This window comes from Diplotaxodon limnothrissa, linkage group LG7, assembly GCF_057381915.1.
Source record: "Diplotaxodon limnothrissa isolate DT_005_m linkage group LG7, D_limnothrissa_male_GT1.1, whole genome shotgun sequence".
Classification (NCBI taxonomy): Eukaryota; Metazoa; Chordata; class Actinopteri; order Cichliformes; family Cichlidae; genus Diplotaxodon; species Diplotaxodon limnothrissa.
The window spans coordinates 3,412,668-3,433,914 of NC_140602.1; the positions used below are offsets into that span (position 1 = coordinate 3,412,668).

The 21,247-nt window shown below is 37.1% G+C and overlaps 1 long non-coding RNA gene across 1 annotated transcript; it reads right to left on the reverse strand.

The window, feature by feature from the left end:
- Positions 1-17,168: 17,168 nt before the first annotated feature.
- LOC146627570 (uncharacterized) lies at positions 17,169-19,260 on the reverse strand. Its single transcript, XR_014906360.1, has 3 exons — positions 18,743-19,260; positions 18,417-18,553; positions 17,169-18,330 (listed from the first exon to the last, which is right to left on the reverse strand). It is a non-coding gene; the product is annotated as an uncharacterized LOC146627570 (long non-coding RNA).
- Positions 19,261-21,247: the final 1,987 nt, after the last annotated feature.

The following is a 21,247-nucleotide window of genomic DNA, read 5'->3' on the forward strand; positions in this document are numbered from 1 at the left end:
TGGTGAACAGTCATGGAAATTTTCAGGTCTCTGTGGAAATCCAAAAAAAAATTATGACGAGAGAAAAAAGTGGTTCATTTCCAGAGTTTTAAATCTGAAGAAATCTGAGCGAAGGACGAATTTCCTACCCTCAAACAAGTCCAACTCATTTCAGAACGGTAATAGGTGAGAAAGAAATTCTTGAATTGTGAGCGTCAGGGGTGTCTGAAGATATTCGGGGACAAGCCTCATGTCTTAAAGTCGCTTCGTTAAGGAGATATGACGATTCGAATATGCCTCTCATTACAGAAATCCAGCGATGATTTTGAACAAGCTCTCCATTGACTTTATATGGAGAGTTTTGAGACCTTGTGTTGGTCTGAGGAGATTTGCAAAAATTCTATAAATCCCACAACAATGATAGTGACATTTTCTGAAAGCCAGCAAAAATACCTACGTTTTGATGTATAATTTGTGGAAGTTGAGTGAAAATTGAGCAAGTAGCAAGAAGTTGTTCGGACATGAAGTGAAAATTGCAAAACCTTCAGTGGCACACTGGAAGCCAAGAGCATAGCAACCATAACAACGCATGTATTTTGTGAAAAATCACAATTTTGCAACTCAAAACTTTAAGAGGCATAAAAGTAAAACAGTAAAACATTTGAAAAAGCTGAATCATACCTGAATAGCCCAATAATTTGTGAACATTTTAAAGTTTGAATGGTTGTTCTAGGTGAAAATATGAGGAAGTAGTTAAGTTTCAAAAACAAGCAAATTTTAGCAGAATTGCAGAAGTTTCCCATTCATTTCAATGGGACAAATTAAAGGAAAAAAGCTTAATATTTTAAAAAGTATAATAGTTAAAAATAGCAAAAATCGTAGCGTAAATTAGCAGAAATAGCAGAATAGTTTAAAATTTGAACGGTGAAAATCGGCTGAAAATTGTGGAAGTAGTTAAGTGCCAAAAAGTGTACGGAAGCAACTAGAATAATAACTAGAAAAATTTGCATTTTCTGCGAAAATGCAGTGTGGATGCTTAAAGCTGAAGCTGTATGCAAAAAGTAGCTGAAAAAGCTGAAAAGTTGCAGAAATTGTAAAAACTTTGCAGAAGCAAAAGAAGTTTGCTAAAATGGAATAACTTAGCAGAACTGCAATATCTTAGAGTAAACATAATACTTGGCAGAAATACAATAGCATAGCAGAATTTAGCAGAAATATTGTAACTTACCAGAAACATGATAACTTCTCAAAAATACAAGAATTTAGGAGAAATAGTATAAGATAACAGAAAGAATATATTTAGCCAAAAATACTTAAACATTACAGAAACACTATGATTTAGAAAAATAGTACAACAGAGCAGAAATATTGTGATTTACCAGAGACACTGTGATGAACTATGAATATTGTAATTTTAAATTGAGACTATTTTTTAGCACAAATATTATAATTTGGCAGAAATACTATAATTTAGCAGAAATACTATATTAAGCACAAATCCTATAAAAAGCAGAAATGGTATGATTAAGCACAAATACTACATTTAGTAGAAATACTTTGTTTTAGCACAAATCCCATAAAAAGCAGAAATACTGTACTATGATTTAGTAGAAAAACTATAATTAATCAGAAATACTAAATTTAGCAGAAATACTATATTAAGCACAAATACTATAAAAAGCAGAAATAGTATGATTAAGCATAAATACTACATTTAGCAGAAATACTATATTAAGCACAAATCCTATAAAAGCAGAAATAGTATATTAAGCACAAATCTTATAAAATAGCAGAAACAGTATGATTTAGCACAATAGTAATAAGTTAAACAGAAAAATTGGAAAAGCAAAATGGACAGCTGAAAAAATGCTGAACATGCTGAGGGTCCCTCAAATATACTTGTTAAATGACAAAAATCTGCAAAAAAATTTATTACAGCCACACAATCACAAATATGTACACATGAGGAAACACACATGCACAGAGAGACCCACACACAAGATCCAATTCAGTCAACCAGTCTAAATATATTGAATTTAAATCTTAGAATGAGATCATCCCATTAAAAGCCTTTCTCTCTCTCTCTCTCTCTCTCTCTCTGTCACACACACACACACACACACACACACACACACACACACACACACACACACACACACACACACACACAGAGGGAGAGAGCTGCCGAATTTAAATCCACCAATCAGAGTGGCTGTTTACGTTTTCCCGCCAAAACAGGTGCATCTTTTTACACACGCAGCAGCACAGAGAGACACAGGATTATTGCAGCCTATTTCTCATAGTGAGGACTCCCCTCAAACAAATGACCATAATTTCCTAACCGTAGGGGCTAGAACGGTCATTCTTACACTGTTTTGTTCAGAAGAGATGGGGGAATCTTCAAGTGTTGACAATTTAATATTAAAATATGAATTTTTAGAGATATATGACATGGATGACTTGTTGACTTAGAAGCCACGAATTCCCCAATATGCAAATTTGAATGCCTGAGACCACATATGTGATTGGCTGGCTGGGAAGCCGTGCAGGCCCTGATTTGTGGATTTGAATTCCTCAGCCCTCAGATATGATTGGCTGGCTTAGAAGCCACGAAGGCCCCAATATGCAAATTTGAATGCCTCAGGACACTTATTTGATTGGCTGGGAAACTGTGCAGGCCCTGATTTGAAAATTTGAATGTCTCAGTCCTCACAGAGGATTGGCTGCCTGGGGACCTGGCAGAAATATATAGAAATACTATTATTAAGCATAAATACTACATTTAGTAGAAATACTATGTTTTAGCACAAATATTATAAAAAGAAGAAATACTATAATTTAGAACAAATAGTATAAAAAGCAGAAATACTATAATTTGGCAGAAATACTATGTTAAGCACAAATCCTATAAAAAGCAGAAATACTATAATTTAGCAGAAATACTATGTTAGGCACAAATCCTATAAAAAGCAGAAATACTATAATTTAGCAGAAATACTATATTAGGCATAAATCCTATGAAAAGCAGAAATAGTATGATTTAGCAGAAATACTGTATTTAGCACAAGTACCGAAAAGTACCAGAAATACTATGATTTAGCAGAATAGTAATAACTTATTGAAACACAAATGCACAGAGGGACACACAAACACAGGCTCTAATCCAGTCAACCAGTCTAACTATATTCAATTTAAATCCTACAATGACATGCTGCCAAATAAGGGCAGGGTCCTCTCTCTCCCACTAAACACACACACACACACACACACACACACACACACACACACACACACACAGAGGGAGAGAGCTGCCGAATTTAAATCCACCAATCAGAGTGGCTGTTTACGTTTTCCCGCCAAAACAGGTGCATCTTTTTACACACGCAGCAGCACAGAGAGACACAGGATTATTGCAGCCTATTTCTCATAGTGAGGACTCCCCTCAAACAAATGACCATAATTTCCTAACCGTAGGGGCTAGAGCGGTCATTCTTACACTGTTTTGTTCAGAAGAGATGGGGGAATCTTCCAGTGTTAACAATTTATCATTAAAATGTGAATTTTTAGAGATATATGACATGGATGACTTGTTGACTTAGAAGCCACGAATTCCCCAATATGCAAATATGAATGCCTGAGACCACATATATGATTGGCTGGCTGGGAAGCCGTGCAGGCCCTGATTTGTGGATTTGAATTCCTCAGCCCTCAGATATGATTGGCTGGCTTAGAAGCCATGAAGGCCCCAATATGCAAATTTGAATGCCTCAGGACACATATATGATTGGCTGGGAAGCCGTGCAGTCCCTGATTTGAAAATTTGAATTTCTCAGTCCTCACAGAGGATTGGCTGCCTGGGGACCTGGCAGAAATATATAGAAATACTATGATTAAGCATAAATACTACATTTAGTAGAAATACTATGTTTTAGCACAAATCCTATAAAAGCAGAAATAGTATAATTTAGCAGAAATACTATATTAAGCACAAATCCTATAAAAAGCAGAAATAGGATGATTAAGCATAAACACTACATTTAGCAGAAATACTATGTTTTAGCACAAATAGTATAAAAAGCAGAAATATTGTAATTTAGCAGAAATACTATATTAGGCACAAATCTTATAAAATAGCAGAAATAGTATTATTTAGCACAATAGTAATAAGTTAAACAGAAAAATTGGAAAAGCAAAATGGACAGCTGAAAAAATGCTGAACATGCTGAGGGTCCCTCAAATATACTTGTTAAATGAAAAAATCAGCAAAAAAAATGCACAGGGAGAGAGAAGTAAGTTTCTAGGTCAGCCTGGGAGCTGCTGAATTTGAATCCACCAATCAGAGAGCCTGTGTACTTTTTCCCGCCAAAACATGTGCCTCTTTTTACACACGCAGCACAGAGAGACACAGGATTATTGCAGCCTATTTCTCATAGTGAGGACTCCCCTCAAACAAATGACCATAATTTCCAAACCGTAGGGGCTAGAGCGGTCATTCTTACACCGTTTTGTTCAGAAGAGATGGGGGAATCTTCCAGTGTTTACAATTTATCATTAAAATATGAATTATTAAAGATATTTGACTTGTAATGCACCATAACTGAGTAGAGCGAAGCAAAAACTGCCTTGACTTGCCCTCAAACAACGCTTTGTAACTCGAAATCTATTTGGAGTATCGATATCATTCTTTCACCGTAAGAGACAGCAGGCTTTGGTGAACAGTCATGGAAATTTTCAGGTCTCTGTGGAAATCCAAAAAAAAATTATGACGAGAGAAAAAAGTGGTTCATTTCCAGAGTTTTAAATCTGAAGAAATCTGAGCGAAGGACGAATTTCCTACCCTCAAACAAGTCCAACTCATTTCAGAACGGTAATAGGTGAGAAAGAAATTCTTGAATTGTGAGCGTCAGGGGTGTCTGAAGATATTCGGGGACAAGCCTCATGTCTTAAAGTCGCTTCGTTAAGGAGATATGACGATTCGAATATGCCTCTCATTACAGAAATCCAGCGATGATTTTGAACAAGCTCTCCATTGACTTTATATGGAGAGTTTTGAGACCTTGTGTTGGTCTGAGGAGATTTGCAAAAATTCTATAAATCCCACAACAATGATAGTGACATTTTCTGAAAGCCAGCAAAAATACCTACGTTTTGATGTATAATTTGTGGAAGTTGAGTGAAAATTGAGCAAGTAGCAAGAAGTTGTTCGGACATGAAGTGAAAATTGCAAAACCTTCAGTGGCACACTGGAAGCCAAGAGCATAGCAACCATAACAACGCATGTATTTTGTGAAAAATCACAATTTTGCAACTCAAAACTTTAAGAGGCATAAAAGTAAAACAGTAAAACATTTGAAAAAGCTGAATCATACCTGAATAGCCCAATAATTTGTGAACATTTTAAAGTTTGAATGGTTGTTCTAGGTGAAAATATGAGGAAGTAGTTAAGTTTCAAAAACAAGCAAATTTTAGCAGAATTGCAGAAGTTTCCCATTCATTTCAATGGGACAAATTAAAGGAAAAAAGCTTAATATTTTAAAAAGTATAATAGTTAAAAATAGCAAAAATCGTAGCGTAAATTAGCAGAAATAGCAGAATAGTTTAAAATTTGAACGGTGAAAATCGGCTGAAAATTGTGGAAGTAGTTAAGTGCCAAAAAGTGTACGGAAGCAACTAGAATAATAATAATAAAGAATAAAGAGAAACAGGAACTCAATAGTGTGGATGCTTAAAGCATCCACACAATAATAAAGAATAAAGAGAAACAGGAACTCAATAGTGTGGATGCTTAAAGCATCCACACAACTAGAAAAATTTGCATTTCCTGCGAAAATGCAGTGTGGATGCTTAAAGCTGAAGCTGTATGCAAAAAGTAGCTGAAAAAGCTGAAAAGTTGCAGAAATTGTAAAAACTTTGCAGAAGCAAAAGAAGTTTGCTAAAATGGAATAACTTAGCAGAACTGCAATATCTTAGAGGAAACATAATACTTGGCAGAAATACAATAGCATAGCAGAATTTAGCAGAAATATTGTAACTTACCAGAAACATGATAACTTCTCAAAAATACAAGAATTTAGGAGAAATAGTATAAGATAACAGAAAGAATATATTTAGCCAAAAATACTTAAACATTACAGAAACACTATGATTTAGAAAAATAGTACAACAGAGCAGAAATATTGTGATTTACCAGAGACACTGTGATGAACTATGAATATTGTAATTTTAAATTAAGACTATGTTTTAGCAAAAATATTATAATTTGGCAGAAATACTATAATTTAGCAGAATTACTATATTAAGCACAAATCCTATAAAAAGCAGAAATGGTATGATTAAGCATAAATACTACATGTAGTAGAAATACTTTGTTTTAGCACAAATCCCATAAAAAGCAGAAATACTGTACTATGATTTAGTAGAAAAACTATAATTAATCAGAAATACTAAATTTAGCAGAAATACTATATTAAGCACAAATCCTATGAAAAGCAGAAATAGTATGATTAAGCATAAATACTACATTTAGCAGAAATACTATATTAAGCACAATTCTTATAAAAAGCAGAAATACTATATTAAGCACAAATCCTATAAAAAGCAGAAATACTATGATTAAGCATAAATACTACATTTAGTAGAAATACTATATTAAGCACAAATCTTATAAAAAGCAGAAATACTATATTAAGCACAAATCCTATAAAAGCAGAAATACTATATTAAGCACAAATCCTATAAAAAGCAGAAATAGTATATTAAGCACAAATCCTATAAAAAGCAGAAATACTATATTTGGCACAAATCCTATTAAAAGCAGAAATAGTATGATTTAGCACAATAGTAATGAGTTAAACAGAAAAATAGCTCATCTGATAGAGTGGGCACAATAATGGTGTCAAATATTTTGTTCTCTTTGTTCTCCAGTATTCTGACATATGTCTCAAAATAGAGCATTCTCTGTACAATTTCACCCCTCACATAACAAGATGAAGATGTGATCCTTGCATTGTTGAGCTGATGCCATTCCTGGTCAGCTGTGTGTTCTCCTTTTGCTGTCTCAATCTTATGTACCATGTCCTCTGTGACCAGTAAGCTTTCAAGGTTGAAGAGTTCCTCCTCACTGTAGACATGCACACTCTGTGTGGGATCCAGCCTGTACTGAGTGGCAGTGGCAGGTAAAGAGGAGGATCTTGGTAAATGTTTACAGATTTTGTGGGTAATCTGGGCTCCTGGTTAGAGAACACGCTCACCAATGCTGTCTTAAGACTGGTCTTCTTGTCACTGAAGGCCATGGTTGCGGTAAGAGGTCAATTTGTTACATCAATGTCTTTGCATGATTTTCCAGTGTTTAGCAAGGAGATGTAAAGTGGGTCACCAGCCAAGTTCTTGTACAGCGTACTCCTTTAAAGGACCATAATAATGTGAGGATAAAACAAGGCACTGTGAAAGTCATCTATGCAATAACAATAACAATAATAATAATAACAACAACAACAACTTGACATTGTACCTGCATCATTATTCAAAAATGTCTTTGAGTTCATTGATCCATGGAACTGGCCCTGGTTCCAAACCCTGAAAAAAAAAAATAGCAATAACAAATATAAAAGAAAAAAATACTTATACATATTACTTATAACAGGTTATAAAAGAACATTAAAGGGTCAGTCCTGAATATGAATCTCAGCACTTACTGCTGTTTGGATTTGTCCCACTGTTGGTCTGTCTCGGTGCTGGTGTGAAGATACAACCTGCAGCTTCAGTTCTGAAAAATGTACTGTTTGAAAGGGCAAAACAGTGTGCTTACACACTGCATTGCCAGCTACACACCAGCACCGATCAGAAAAAAAGGACAACAGGGTCCCGAAGCTCAGTCTGCACTAAACCATATAGAAAGCCAGTCTTACACATACTGACAAAGGCTAGAGACTTTTTCAGGGTTAGATGATGGCGCTCAAGATGGAGCAGGAGTTACAGTCAAAGTCATTTATAATTCTGTGAACAACCATTATTTACCAGGGCTCACAGAATATGATCACTCTCCTTTCTTAGTGTCCTACAGAGTACAGTACCTAAAAGGATACCTTTATCACAGTAACATTCTAATACAAGTATAAATAATTTTAATAAATAGCATTTGAGTACAAATAACTGATATTAAATTTACCTGAGTATTAAAAGTTATTTCTGGGAATAAATTTAAGTGTCAAAATTAAACCTTTTTCTTATGTGCCATTTTGTTAAGAAAAAAAGCACATTGCTGCAGGTTTAATTAAAACAATATGGTAAGCTTTAGGCTTCAGGAAAAAAATGGTATTGGTTGTGAGACAAACAGTGGTAATAAGGGGACTTGTCATAATCGCTGAGTTCTCTACTGTTCTTTCTTACCCTAAGAGGCTTGATGTCTCTCCCTAAACAGGAACAGGTGAGAACTGAACACCCAGCCGATGCCTAACTTACAGTGTGATGCAAAAGTTTGGGCAAAATTGTTAATAGTCATTATTTTCCTGTATAAATGATTGATTGTTATGATAAAAAATGTCAGTTAAATATATCATATAGGAGACACACACAGTGATATTTGAAAAGTGAAATGACCAGAAAGTGTGTGATAATTGTTTAAACAAAATCAGGCAGGTGCATAAAATTGGGCACTGTTGTCATTTTATTGATTCCAAAACCTTTAGAACTAATTGTTGGAACTCAAATTGGCTCGGTAATCTCAGTGACCCCTGACCTACATACACAGGTGAATCCAATAATGAGAAAGAGTATTTAAGGGGGTCTACTGTAAGTTTCCCTCCTATTTTCATTTTCTCTGGAGAGTAGCAACATAGCGGCTGAAAACAACTCTCAAATGACCTGAAGACAAAGATTGTTCACCATCATGAATTAGGGGGAGGACACACAAAGCTATCTCAGAGATTTAAGCTGTCGGTTTCCACAGTTAGGAACATATTGAGACAATGGAAGACACAGGCTCAGTTCAAGTTAAGGCTGGAAGTGGCAGACCAAGAAAAATCTCGGATAGACAGAAGCGACGAATGGTCAGAACATTCAGAGTCGATCCACAGACCAGCACCAAAGACCTACAACATCATCTTGCAGCAGATGGAGTCACTGTGCATCGTTCAACCATTCGGCGCACTTTACACGAGCAGATGCTGTATGCGAGAGTGATGCAGAGGAAGCCTTTCTCCACCCACAGCACAAACAGAGCCGCTTGAGGTTTGCTAAAGCACATTTGGACAAACCAGCTTCATTCTGGAATAAGGTGCTGTGGACTGATGAAACTAAAACTGAGTTATTTGGGCATAACAAGGGGCGTAGTGCATCGAGGAAAAAGAATACAGTATTCCAAGAAAAACACCTGCTACCTGCAGTAAAATATGGTGGTGGCTCCATCATGCTGTGGGGCTGTGTGGCCAGTGCAGGGACACATGGATTCCACTCAGTATCACCAGATTCTGGAGACCAATGTCCAGGAATCAGTGACAAAGCTGAAGCTGCGCTGAGGCTGGATCTTTCAACAAGACAACGACCCGAAACACTGCTCAAAATCCACTAAGGCTTTCATGCAGAGGAACAAGTACAACGTTCTGGAATGGCCATCTCAGTCCCCAGACCTGAATATTATTGAAAATCTGTGGTGTGACTGTCCATGCTTGGAAGCCATCAAACCTGAATGAACTAGAGATGTTTTGTAAAGAGGAGTGGTCCAAAATACCTTCAACCACAATCCAGACTCTCATTGGAACCTACAGGAAGTGTTTAGAGGCTGTAATTTCTGCAAAGGGTGAATCTACTAAATATTGATTTCATGTCTTTTTTTGTGGTGCCCAAATTTATGCACCGGCCTGATTTTGTCTAAAAAAAAAATATTGCACACTTTCTGTAAATCCAATACACTGCATTTCACTTCTCAAATATCACTGTGTGTGTCTCCTATATGATATATTTAACTGACATTTTTCATTGTAACAACCAACAATTTATACAGGAAAATAATGACTATTAACAAGGTTGCCCAAACTTTTGCATCACACTGTAACTCTCAGCCTGGCCATTTCACTTTTCCTGCTGTGCTGGCCTGCCCTGATGATGACAACACTGGTCACCCAGTCATTGTTTGACACTGGTTAAAAAGGGAAGTTATCAATGCACAACTTACAAACATTCCAAAAAGCAAAGCAAAAAACCTTTAGTATTTTGTCAAATGCCATACTTATTTTTGTCGTTTTTAACCAAATCTAGCTCTACTCAGAGTAGAGGAAAAATTCTCCATGTTTCACCATTGGATTCAGCAAAGATGATTCTACTAAGCATTACTTACGGTATTAATATAGATAAATGAAACATTTGCTTCATTTATGAAAGCTGATTCATCAGTGTTAAAACTACAATAAAAGGTGTTACAATCAAGAATTGCTGACATTTCAAATACTCATCAGTCTAAGCTAAGAAACCCTGTGTGACTTGGCCTCAAAAGCACACAGTCCAGTACTTAACCACATAATAATGATTAAAAGTAAGTAATAGTTTTTGTCCTCTAAATATGAAAGCTTGCCTGTTTAATATGCATCTTTGAAACTATTTTTCCCCAAATGTTGGATACTTGTCACAAATATTCCTCTCTGTAGCTCTGACATATCACAGGTCACCTGATGCCTTCGGTTTCTCTCTTGCCTTTCAGTAATCACCTACTTAGAATTCACAAAAGACCAACAATTACACCATTGACAGAAATGTCACAAAAGTCACAAAAAGGTTCTGGTGCAGAGTTCTACTTCTACTTCAGCTTCTTGGAGGCAGGAAGTGTGACAAAAGTGAAGCTTTACAGACAGAGTAGAACAAAGTAACTGGGACAAATTTAATCTCTAAATGACTATTTACCTGTTCTTGAGAGGGCTCGAACATCATAGTTACTCGATGTTTACACTCTTACAGTCAGTCTTGATCAATTCAGCAAAAACATCTGAAAAACAAAATGTTGCACAATTTTTAAAAATAAAACAAGTAGAATTTTAAGCAAATTCTAACATGTCTGATTCTATACTGTTCAATATTATTTCATTTTCATTGTGACATCACTAGTTACATCTGATATTTCCGAGAAAACACTAAAACAATCAGCTGTTTGTGAGCTGCACACTATGATTGTGATAAAACATTTAAACTTTGTAGCTCATACAGTTATACCTCTGCTTTACGGTCTTCTGGCTTTAAGTTTATTAGGCTCTTCTTGCATAACCATCAGAGAAATAATTGGATAGTAGTCATCTGAATGTTACAGTTACTGAGGCAAAGTGTGTGGCATTAGGAGAAAGAGACAAAAAAGAAAAAACAAAACCTAAGCTGGGAAAGCTATACCTGAAACATCATTAGAAAACCTGAGACATGGAAACTCAGAGGGGATGTCCAGCAGAGAAAACACAGGGGCTGATAGATAGCAGAGAACGTAGAAGTAACGCAGACAATCTAACGAAAACAGAGGTGAACACACACACTATGGCTGTGTCCCAATTAAGAGACCGCACACTTTGAGTGTGATTACGTCACCGCCACGGGACAACGGCTGTCCCAATTCCAAGTGTACTTCAAATGCATACTCCAAATGCTGTGTTGACCAAGTTTAGCTTACCTTTTTGAAGTAAAACCTTGAAGCTTGACCCTTTGAATTTTGAAATGTTAGGATGCTCAGTCACCGTGTGCAGCCTTGAAACCTGCGCCTTCGGACGAAATCTGGAGGGAATTAGCACTCCTGCGTCTATGAACGTATTCGAACCGCATTGATTTCCCGCACTCTGTCCCGGGGACTAGCAGTAACGTGGATCTGTTAGGCGTGCTTCCATGACACCAGGAAAAGAGATCGCCACTTTCAAAATAAAAGCTCATCTAAAAAAATACATGCAGGGCTTTAGCAGTCGAACTTTAAAAAAACTACATAATACATTAACTACATAAAAAATAAAAAAGACCAGTAATTTTATACGTTTTAAATTGTAAGTTTGAGACTTATAAAATAGTACTGATAATTTCATAATTCAAATTAGACAAGAATCGGGTCTGATCACCAACAAAAACCGCCCTAAAGTAAAGGGACAAAATCAACACAAGGCAGTACAATTGGGAAAAACAACAATCATAGTTAGCCAATCAGGCCGATGGCAACAGATTGCATCACAATTTGTAACATCAAAGACCAGCGGTCCCTTTCCCGGTCTTTCTGAAGAAACTTACAGACACAGTCACAGCTCTTCTACTTTGTGCTCTTGTGATATTAAGAACTTCATAAAACGTAAGTATTGATATTGAAGCCGTTTTTTAGTGCCTTTATACTATGTATAACACATTATAATGTAGTGAAAGATAAAAAATCTAGCCATTTAAGTTCCTGTGAATATAAAGACCGTCAAGTCTGACTTCCTTAAATTAGCTTCAGTGGCTAAGCTAACAATACACATCCTCTTAGAGCCCTAGTGGACGTTTTCGTCCCATTGACTTCCATTATAAACGCTATTTTTCACTGCAGAATTATTACCGTTAATGTCCTGGTGATTACTCATGTCTCCGTCTGTATGTATTTTATGAAGGCTCATAAGCGTTTAATTAATTTTCAGACCAACATTTTGTAAAGATAATTTGTGTTTTTACAAAAATATTGAAATGTTTTCAGGTATGTAAATATCAAGCAGGAACCTCAGAAACACACGTAGGGTTGAGGAAGTTCATGATGTGTTTGTTTTATATCAAAATGTGAAGAGATGACATGAAAGCAACAGGTGTTACTGTATTCTGTCAGAACTGTATCCAGCAGAAATGTATGAACCTGTTAATGTGTTTATTTTGCTTTTTTTATTTTCAGAATGGCCTTAAGGAAACTGACTGACAACCGGCCTGAGACGCCGTATTTCCGGCCCCCACCCATTCATATCCGGGTGTTGAAATGTTGTGACCAGCTAAAGGTGATTCAATTCAATTTTATTTATATAGCATCAAATCACAACAGTCGCTTTAAGGCGCTTTATATTGTACAGTAGATCGTACAATAATAAATACAGAGAAAAACCCAACAATCATATGATGTAGACTTTCACATGTATGAACGTGACTATGGAGTAAGATCATAGAAATACATTTCTTTATTTATGTATTTATCAGGTGATCAGCTGGGTTACTGAGGATGGAGAGGTCAAAGCACTGTCAACAAAAAAAAATAAAGTGGCAGCAATCACAGACGGTGAAACAGTGCTGAAGATCACCTTGTTTGAAGAGTTCTCCTCCAAAGTAAAACAGGACATGTCCTACATGATGAGGGGACATGAGCTGAGGGGCCAAGCTCCCCCTTATCTCATCAATATCACTGCGAGGACACAGTTCTTTAAAGCTCCTGCCCTGGCAGTCTCGGAGGCCCTCATCATTAAGGCGGAGGAGCTGCTTAATCCACCTTCCCCAGTAACACCACTAAAGATGAGCCCAACATCTGGAGGGCTCATGACAGTGGAAGGGGAGGTTGTGGAGGTAAATATTTGTGGTTCCATCAGAATTGATATTGCTTCAGGTTTTCAAAGAAACCATTACTTTTTTGTCTTTAAAAGTAAAATTAATAATTTTATTGTTCTTGTCAAACAAACACAAAATTGTGAGAACAAGATCAACCACTATTATTTTGTAAATGGTTGTAGATTTATCATTAACAACAATAATAAAATAATAGATGTAGTAAGTCAAGAAAGTAGCACCTAGATGTACACACACAGATTTATGCAATCACTATAACTGACATTATATTTTAATTGAATTTTCAGTGTTCGGCAGTGAGGACAGTTTGCTCAGGCAAACAACTGGTGCCAATACGCACTCTCCAGCTAAAACAGGTAATGGTGCAACTAAAGTGTAATATTGAAAATGGTGAAAATAGGCATATTTGAGATTTCCATTAGTTAATGAATAAATGTTTCATTCTGTCATTTTTGTGATTTCAGGATGGATATACAATGACTGTCTCCTTGTGGAGGGAGGCGTCAATTGTTGACGTTCGTGTGGGAGATCAGGTAAAGATCTCCCATGTGAAAGTGCACCGCTCCGCCTATGGAGTACAGCTCCAGTCAACTTCCCATACAAAGACTGAGGTATGAAGAAGCCATATGTTTGTACCAACATGTAATAGCAATGTCATTTGCCAAAATGTTTAGAATTATAGGTGGTCCAAAAGATTGACTCTGTTCATCTGGACGTAGCATTTTCAAGTGGGAGAAATGTTTCATCACTCATCCAAGTGACTTCTTCAGTCTCAGCGGACTGCAGGTTTCTGTGGTCTTTGATCAGTGCCCGTGACAATTTGTATATTACTGACCAATTAACTGACCTCCCAGCCTATTGCTTCTTCAGTGGGCTAGTTTCAGTCATTATGCAATGTACTGTTTAAAAGATTGGGTAAAACAGACTGAAGAAGTCACCTGGATGAGTGACAAAACATTTCTCCCACTTGAAAATGCTACGTCCAGATGAACAGAATCATCCTTTTGGGATTTACTTACATGGATCATTGAGCATGCATCAAGACGTGATTACCATATTAAATATATGCTTTTTGTGTATTGACAGACAAAGGAAGATGAAAGTACTCAAGTAACTGTAGTTGGTGTGGCCACTGCAGAGCAGTGCAGTGCACTGCAGTCCACCCAGCTGCAAGTTCTCCTTCTAACTGGAGAAACCCTCTTCATTGAAGAGGAGATGTGGAAGCCCTACGAGGAGGAGTTTGAGAAGCACAGGATCACTTTTACTGTAAAAATCAAAGGAAAACAAATAGTACACATAAAAAAACCAGAATAAATATATATAGATATAGATATATATAGATATATATATAGATATAGATATAGATATAGATATGTATATATATATATAGATCTATATATATAAATATAGTTCATTTGTTTTGTTTGTATTTTTTAAAATGTTCAAGTTGCTATGTTCATTCATTTAAACAATATTTAAAAGTTATAGTTTCAACTGCATTCTTATGCTAAGTGTTTTTTAATCTGATAAAATCTAATAAATAGCTGAAAATGCATAAAGCAGTCTCATGTTTATTAAATGAAACAGAAGACATGGTTTATAAAACACTCTCTAATGTACAGTTACATTGCATGCTCTGTACAGAGCTTAACAGACTTTTTAAGCACTTAAAACCTTCGATAAAGAACACTCCTGTAGGCCAACAACTGCCTATCTGTATGTTCAACATCATATAATACTGTTTTTATGTGTTTTTTAGAAGGCTGAAAGATTATATATGTTTTTCTTAAACAGTTTGAAAACATTAATAACAGTCAGTTTCAGTTTCCCTAAGTGCTGTGGTGTATTAGCTTCTGTGCTGGCTGAAGCCTATCAGGGCAAGTCCATTTAGCTCAGAATTCATATGATTACTACCAGTGTTTATTAGAGTAAAAGAAATAAATGTGAGAAGAACATGTGTAGTTTCTTTTAAAAAGCCTCATGGCAATGGGGATAAAGACCGTCCTGAACCTCTGAGTCCTGCAGTGCAGTAAGATGACCCTCTCACTGCAGTTCATCTTGTCCTGTGAGGATGCTTAGGTGGCTGTATTTATTGTTCTCCATTTTAGATTACAACTTCTTCCTCATCTGCTCTGCACGATGTCTGACTGACTCAACATCTTTGCAGACTGTCCTGCATTGTTTTGTTTTGTTTTTAGGTCTGGTGAACTCTTTACCACCTCCTTGGTGTTGGTGTTCAGGAGAAGACTGTTGTCATTGCTTCAGTCAGTTAAACAAATCTATACTAGAAAAATTTGCATTTCCTGCGAAAATGCAGTGTGCATGCTGTAAAGCTGAAGCTGTCTGCTGAAAATAGTTGAAAATAGCTGAAGAAGCTGAAGAAATCAAAGTCAGTGTTTAAAAAGTTGTTGAAATTTTAATAACTTTGCAGAACAACATCAAGTTAGCAAAAATGTAATAACTTATCAGAAATGCAATAACTTAGAAGAAACATAACAATTCAGCAGAAATGTTGTAGTTTACCAGAAGCTACAACTTAGCAGAAATGTAATAATTTAGTCAAAAATTAATAACTTGGCAGAAATATTACAACTTACCAGAACTGCTATAATTTTGCAGAAATGTAATTATTAGGAAAAAAATTTATACAGATAACAGCTGAAAACGATGAAGTAACCTCAAAGTTACTTGTTTAACTGTGAAAAATGACCAGAAACATTAGAAAAGAAAGAAAACCAATTCAATTCAATTTATATAGCGCCAAATCACAACAAAAGTCACCTTAAGGCGCTTCATAGATACAGAGAAAAACCCAACAATCATATGACATATGACCCCTATGAGCAAGCACTTTGGCGACAGTGGGAAGGAAAAACTCCCTTTTAACAGGAAGAAACCTCCAGCAGAACCAGGCTCAGGGAGGGGCGGCCATCTGCTGCGACCGGTTGGGGTGAGAGAAGGAAGACAGGAATACCAGCCAGCAGATAAACTGATGTGAAACAAAACCAAGGTAAAATTGCAGAATTTACACAGTTGGTGAAATGTAAAAATGGCAACATAAAAACCCCAAACAAACAAACAAAAAAAAAACCAAACAACATTTAGTTAATAAATGCACAAGATGATTCGATGATAAATATGGTACCAATCTACAAAATACTGTCGAAATGAAGTCCACATTGTGATATATTTCAGGTGTGGAGAGTCACACAGCTAAACAATCGATGTGCATATTTAAAGAATCAAATAAAGAACATTGTTGTGGAATAAATTACAGTGAATAATAATCACTGCCCTGCGTTAGAGAGTGACTTATGATGAGGTATTAATTGGCTTAACTTTACCTCTAACAGCTTTTCAGATAGTGCTGTGACCAGGGTGAAATCCATCATAAAGTAACTGTAAACAGTAGAACCATTAGCATGAATGTTATGGTTCTACCCTGATCAAAACTCAAGTCTGCTGTTTGACCTGATATAAAATGATAAAGAGGAACACATATAAATGACCTTTATGAACTTTTCAAAATGACTTTATATGTCTGACCCATTATCTATATATATTAGAGCAGATGTGGAAAACCACTGTTAGACCTACTCTATACTAACACAAACACAGTCAAAAATTCATTGCTAGGGTGACATGTGGTCCTTTTTGCCTTTGGCCAATGATATGCTGGTTACTTGGACCAGTTTAGTATTTGCTGTCACAGAGGAATGTTAACCATAAATCCAAAAGACAAAACTGAAAAAATATGTTAATTGCAAACATGTTTTTGCTTAGTAAGAGGATTGAAATTACATGGAAACTGTCACCTTAAAGCCTCATTGTAAATATCATCACAAACAGATGTTTTCCACACGGTTAACAAAGCTCCACCACATCCAATCACTGCATATAAATCTAAAAGAAAACAACAACAAATAAAATGTAATTAACACAAGTGAAGTCTAAGGAGCTTGGAAAGAAAAGCGTCTGGACTTCTTTGAGTTCCTTGAAGACGTTTCACCTCTCATCCGAGAAGCTTCTTCAGTTCTAAGGGTCAATGGTGGAGAGTCCCAGATTTAAACCCAGTGGGAGTTTCCCCCCAAAGAGGGACAAAGAACCCCCTGATGATCCTCTACCTAATCACATGAGCCAAGGTGTGAAAGTGGGTGTGGGTCCCAATCAGCCAGGGTTTCGGGTGAGCTCATTGTGAAACCTGGCCCCACCCTATCATGTGATTTCCCGAGGTCAGGAAATCACCCACGCCCACTCCCAGGATGTGAGTGGACGTTACGGTGTCTGGGGAGGGAACTCAAAACTGGATTATAGATGGCAGACAGTTGGTGTCATAAACCACCGCCTCTGTTTAAAGATGGTCGCTCACAGTGGACGTAAATGGCTTCTTTCACTCCTCCATCTGTCCAAAATGTGAACATTGGCATCCTCAAAGACTGACCTTTGTCCTTTAGATGCAGATGAACTGCTGAGTCTTGTCCCGTGGAGGTGGCTCTTCTATGTTGTGCCATGTGCTTGTGAAGTGGCTGTTTGGTCTCTCCGATGTAGAAGTCCAGGCATTCCTCGCTGCACTGTACAGCGTACACCACATTGTTAAGTTTGTGTTTAGGAGTTTTGTCTTTCGGGTGAACCAGTTTCTGTCTGAGTGTGTTACTGGGTCTGAAGTACACTGGGATGTCGTATTTGGAGAAAACTCTCCTGAGTTTTTCTGATACACCGGCTACATAGGGGATGACAATGTTGTTGTGTCTGTCTTTCTTATCCTCCCTCGCTGGTGTCTGATGTTCTTTTCTGTGAAGCTGGAATGCAGGCACACTGGACGAGCTTATTCTAAAAAATACAGAAAAAGGAACATTTTATTTGTGTTAAGGCCTAAAAACTACAAATAAGTTATACAATGAACAATATTGAAATACCTTATAGGTGCTGCAGGCCATATAACCAGAATCCAGAGCAATCTCACACTCACATGATGGTGAGGAAAGACATGAGCTCTGCAGTGAGGTTTGAATGTCTCAGTTGGAACACTGAAGAACTCAGAAGACAGCAATACCTGCACAGAGAGACAGAGTAGAAAAAGCATAGATTTGTAATCCATAATGTGAATTAAAACTCAAAAAGTGTCAACAAGTATAATCATTTGAGTGTGGAATTATTTATGCAATAAACAGGATTTTAATTAATTAATTGAATTAAAAAACACTGACATTTGTTTTTTTAAATCAAAAATAAAGAATCATACCGCTCTCTGCTCTGAGGATCACTGAGCATCTCTGACAGGAAATACAGTTTCCTCAGTATGAGTCATCATTGATGGTCTCAGAGGTGTGTAGTGTGGTAGCATGATGATGGTCTCCAGATCAGGCAGGAGGTCAGGTGATGGGTGTGTCATCTTCTCCATTGAAGACACACTGGTATGGCAATTCATAACACAGCAGTCTCCTTGTGGCATGTAGTTATCTGTGCAGTCCAGCACTGATGGATCAAGTTTGGCTCAGCAGTTCATGAAGATGGTGTCTGAAAAAATATATCTAACAAAACACGTGCTTATAACACCACCCACCCAGCTCAGCCCCCAAGTGTCTATGTAATGCTGGTATGGGGTGTCGGTTACTAAGTCTAATTAGTGCATCAGAAAGCGGGGGCTACACCTAAAGCCCACACTTTTTGATGTCTTTGTTTATTAGCAGCTTTTTCCAGCTGCTCAGAGAATTCTGACTTGGCCTTTATCCACCCAAACCCAAACCCACCCGGATAAAGGCCAAGTCAAACTCACACACCATACCAGCATTACATAGACACTTGGGGGCTGATCTGGGTGGGTGGTGTTAAACTGTAGTCGGGAACTTTCAGAAAACTATCCATTTACTTCTAAATCAGTTTTTATACATATTCTGTAAGCTGTACTAATGTTTTTCTCTACATAATGTATCATTATAGACATCTCTGGTAGCCTAAAGATAGTTTATAACTTTTGACATTTTTTACCTGTAAAACATGATAAGCAAAAACTCATTCATCACAAAAACTTTTGATTCTACAAAAGCTACTATAATCAAGAAAATATAATTGTCTGTATTTATTCATGTGACCCATAATAAATACCTGCATTTATGTGGGATTTATTTATTTACTATTTCATATTTTCAAGCCCTTGGAGGGGAAGATCTCGTTTGTTGAGCTACATACGTCACAGTAAAAAGATTTAGTCATTTAAAACATGAGAATAAAAGAAATGATGTTGGTTTAATAAATGTTGCAGCACATTTCAGATCAGAGGTGCATGATAGCAGATGTTCTCTGCTCTGCATGAAGTTCAGCAATGATTTGGTGAAATGATTAATAACATTGCAATAAGAAAGGGTCTTCTGACAGACAGAGTAGGGAAGACCCTTTTTTCAATGAAAAATCTTTTTCATGCTCTACAATCAGTAAACTCTGTAACAAACATGATCTGTAATTGTTTCAAAACTCACCAGACGACTTCATGATTGGCTCGAGGACAGGACACAAAAGACAGGGTTGTGGTAACTGTAATATGATCTCAGAACACCTGAATACAGACATTTCTGTGGCTGAGAAATAAAAATGAGGTCAAGCAGGGTGTTCTTGTCTGTAGTGCCAGAAGTGATCAGCTGTGAATACCCTCTCGACTGAAACTGCTCCAGAATCTGTTTTCTTCCACTCTGCAACTGGTTCTCATTAAAATCTCCACACACAATTATTGGGTGACAGTCCATTATTTCAAGTGAATCTAAAAGACTTACCAGGTTTTGCATGAATGGTGTCAAACTGTAGTCAGGGGGTCTGTACACAACAGCAATGAGTGCAGGGAATGGAGCCTGAACCTTCAACACTAAAAACTCAAGATCAGTGACATTATGCAGATACTGTTTTACCTGAACCTGAAAATGATTCCTCAAATACACAACAACTCCCCCACCACTTCTGCTGGCCATGTGAGGAAAGTTTGTGTAGGAAACATGTCTGTTGCGTTTGAACATGGTGTAGCCATCCAAATGAAGACTGTCTGCAACAAAGGAGCCTTGAAGGTGAGACTCAGTGAGACACAAAACATCTGCTAAACACATTTCATGATGACTCTTGATGTCACTGATGTGAGATGGCAAACCCTCCGTATTGTGATGGATCAGTGTAAGAGTGTCAAGTCTGCTGGCTGTTTCTCTGACCTGAAGAAGAGGCATCATTTCCTCAACACTGGCTTGTCTCATGGTTTGGAGCGCTGCAGTTACCTCGGGATTGGCGTAAATCTTTTTCTCATCCAAGTCCTGCAAATAGAGTCCACTGAGAGACGTCACCCTGCTGAGAGCAACGTAAGCCATACCTGGTTCAAAAATGTTCTTCATTGAAACTACAGCTGTCTGTGTTGTAAGACCCTGAGTTTTGTGAATTGTGCAGGCGAATGCTAGCTTTACAGGAAACTGTCTGCGTACTGCTCCTTTAAACTTCAGACTCTCCTCTGCTCTCTCAATGTAAACCAGATCATCAGATGCTGCATTAGCACTGCGGTTGTGTCTCATAGGCTGCCGGTTGTCCATTCTGAGCCCCAGTTTAATTATGTGTCCATCATTTTCAGATCTCACCACCTTTACCAGTATACCAAAAGCACCGTTGACCAAACCGTTTAGTGTGTCCAAGTTTCTGGTCAGCATGACTCGAGCTCCTTCAGCAACATTCAGAGTGTCAGGTAAATCATTTCTCCCACCTGTAAATGGTTTGTCTCTTC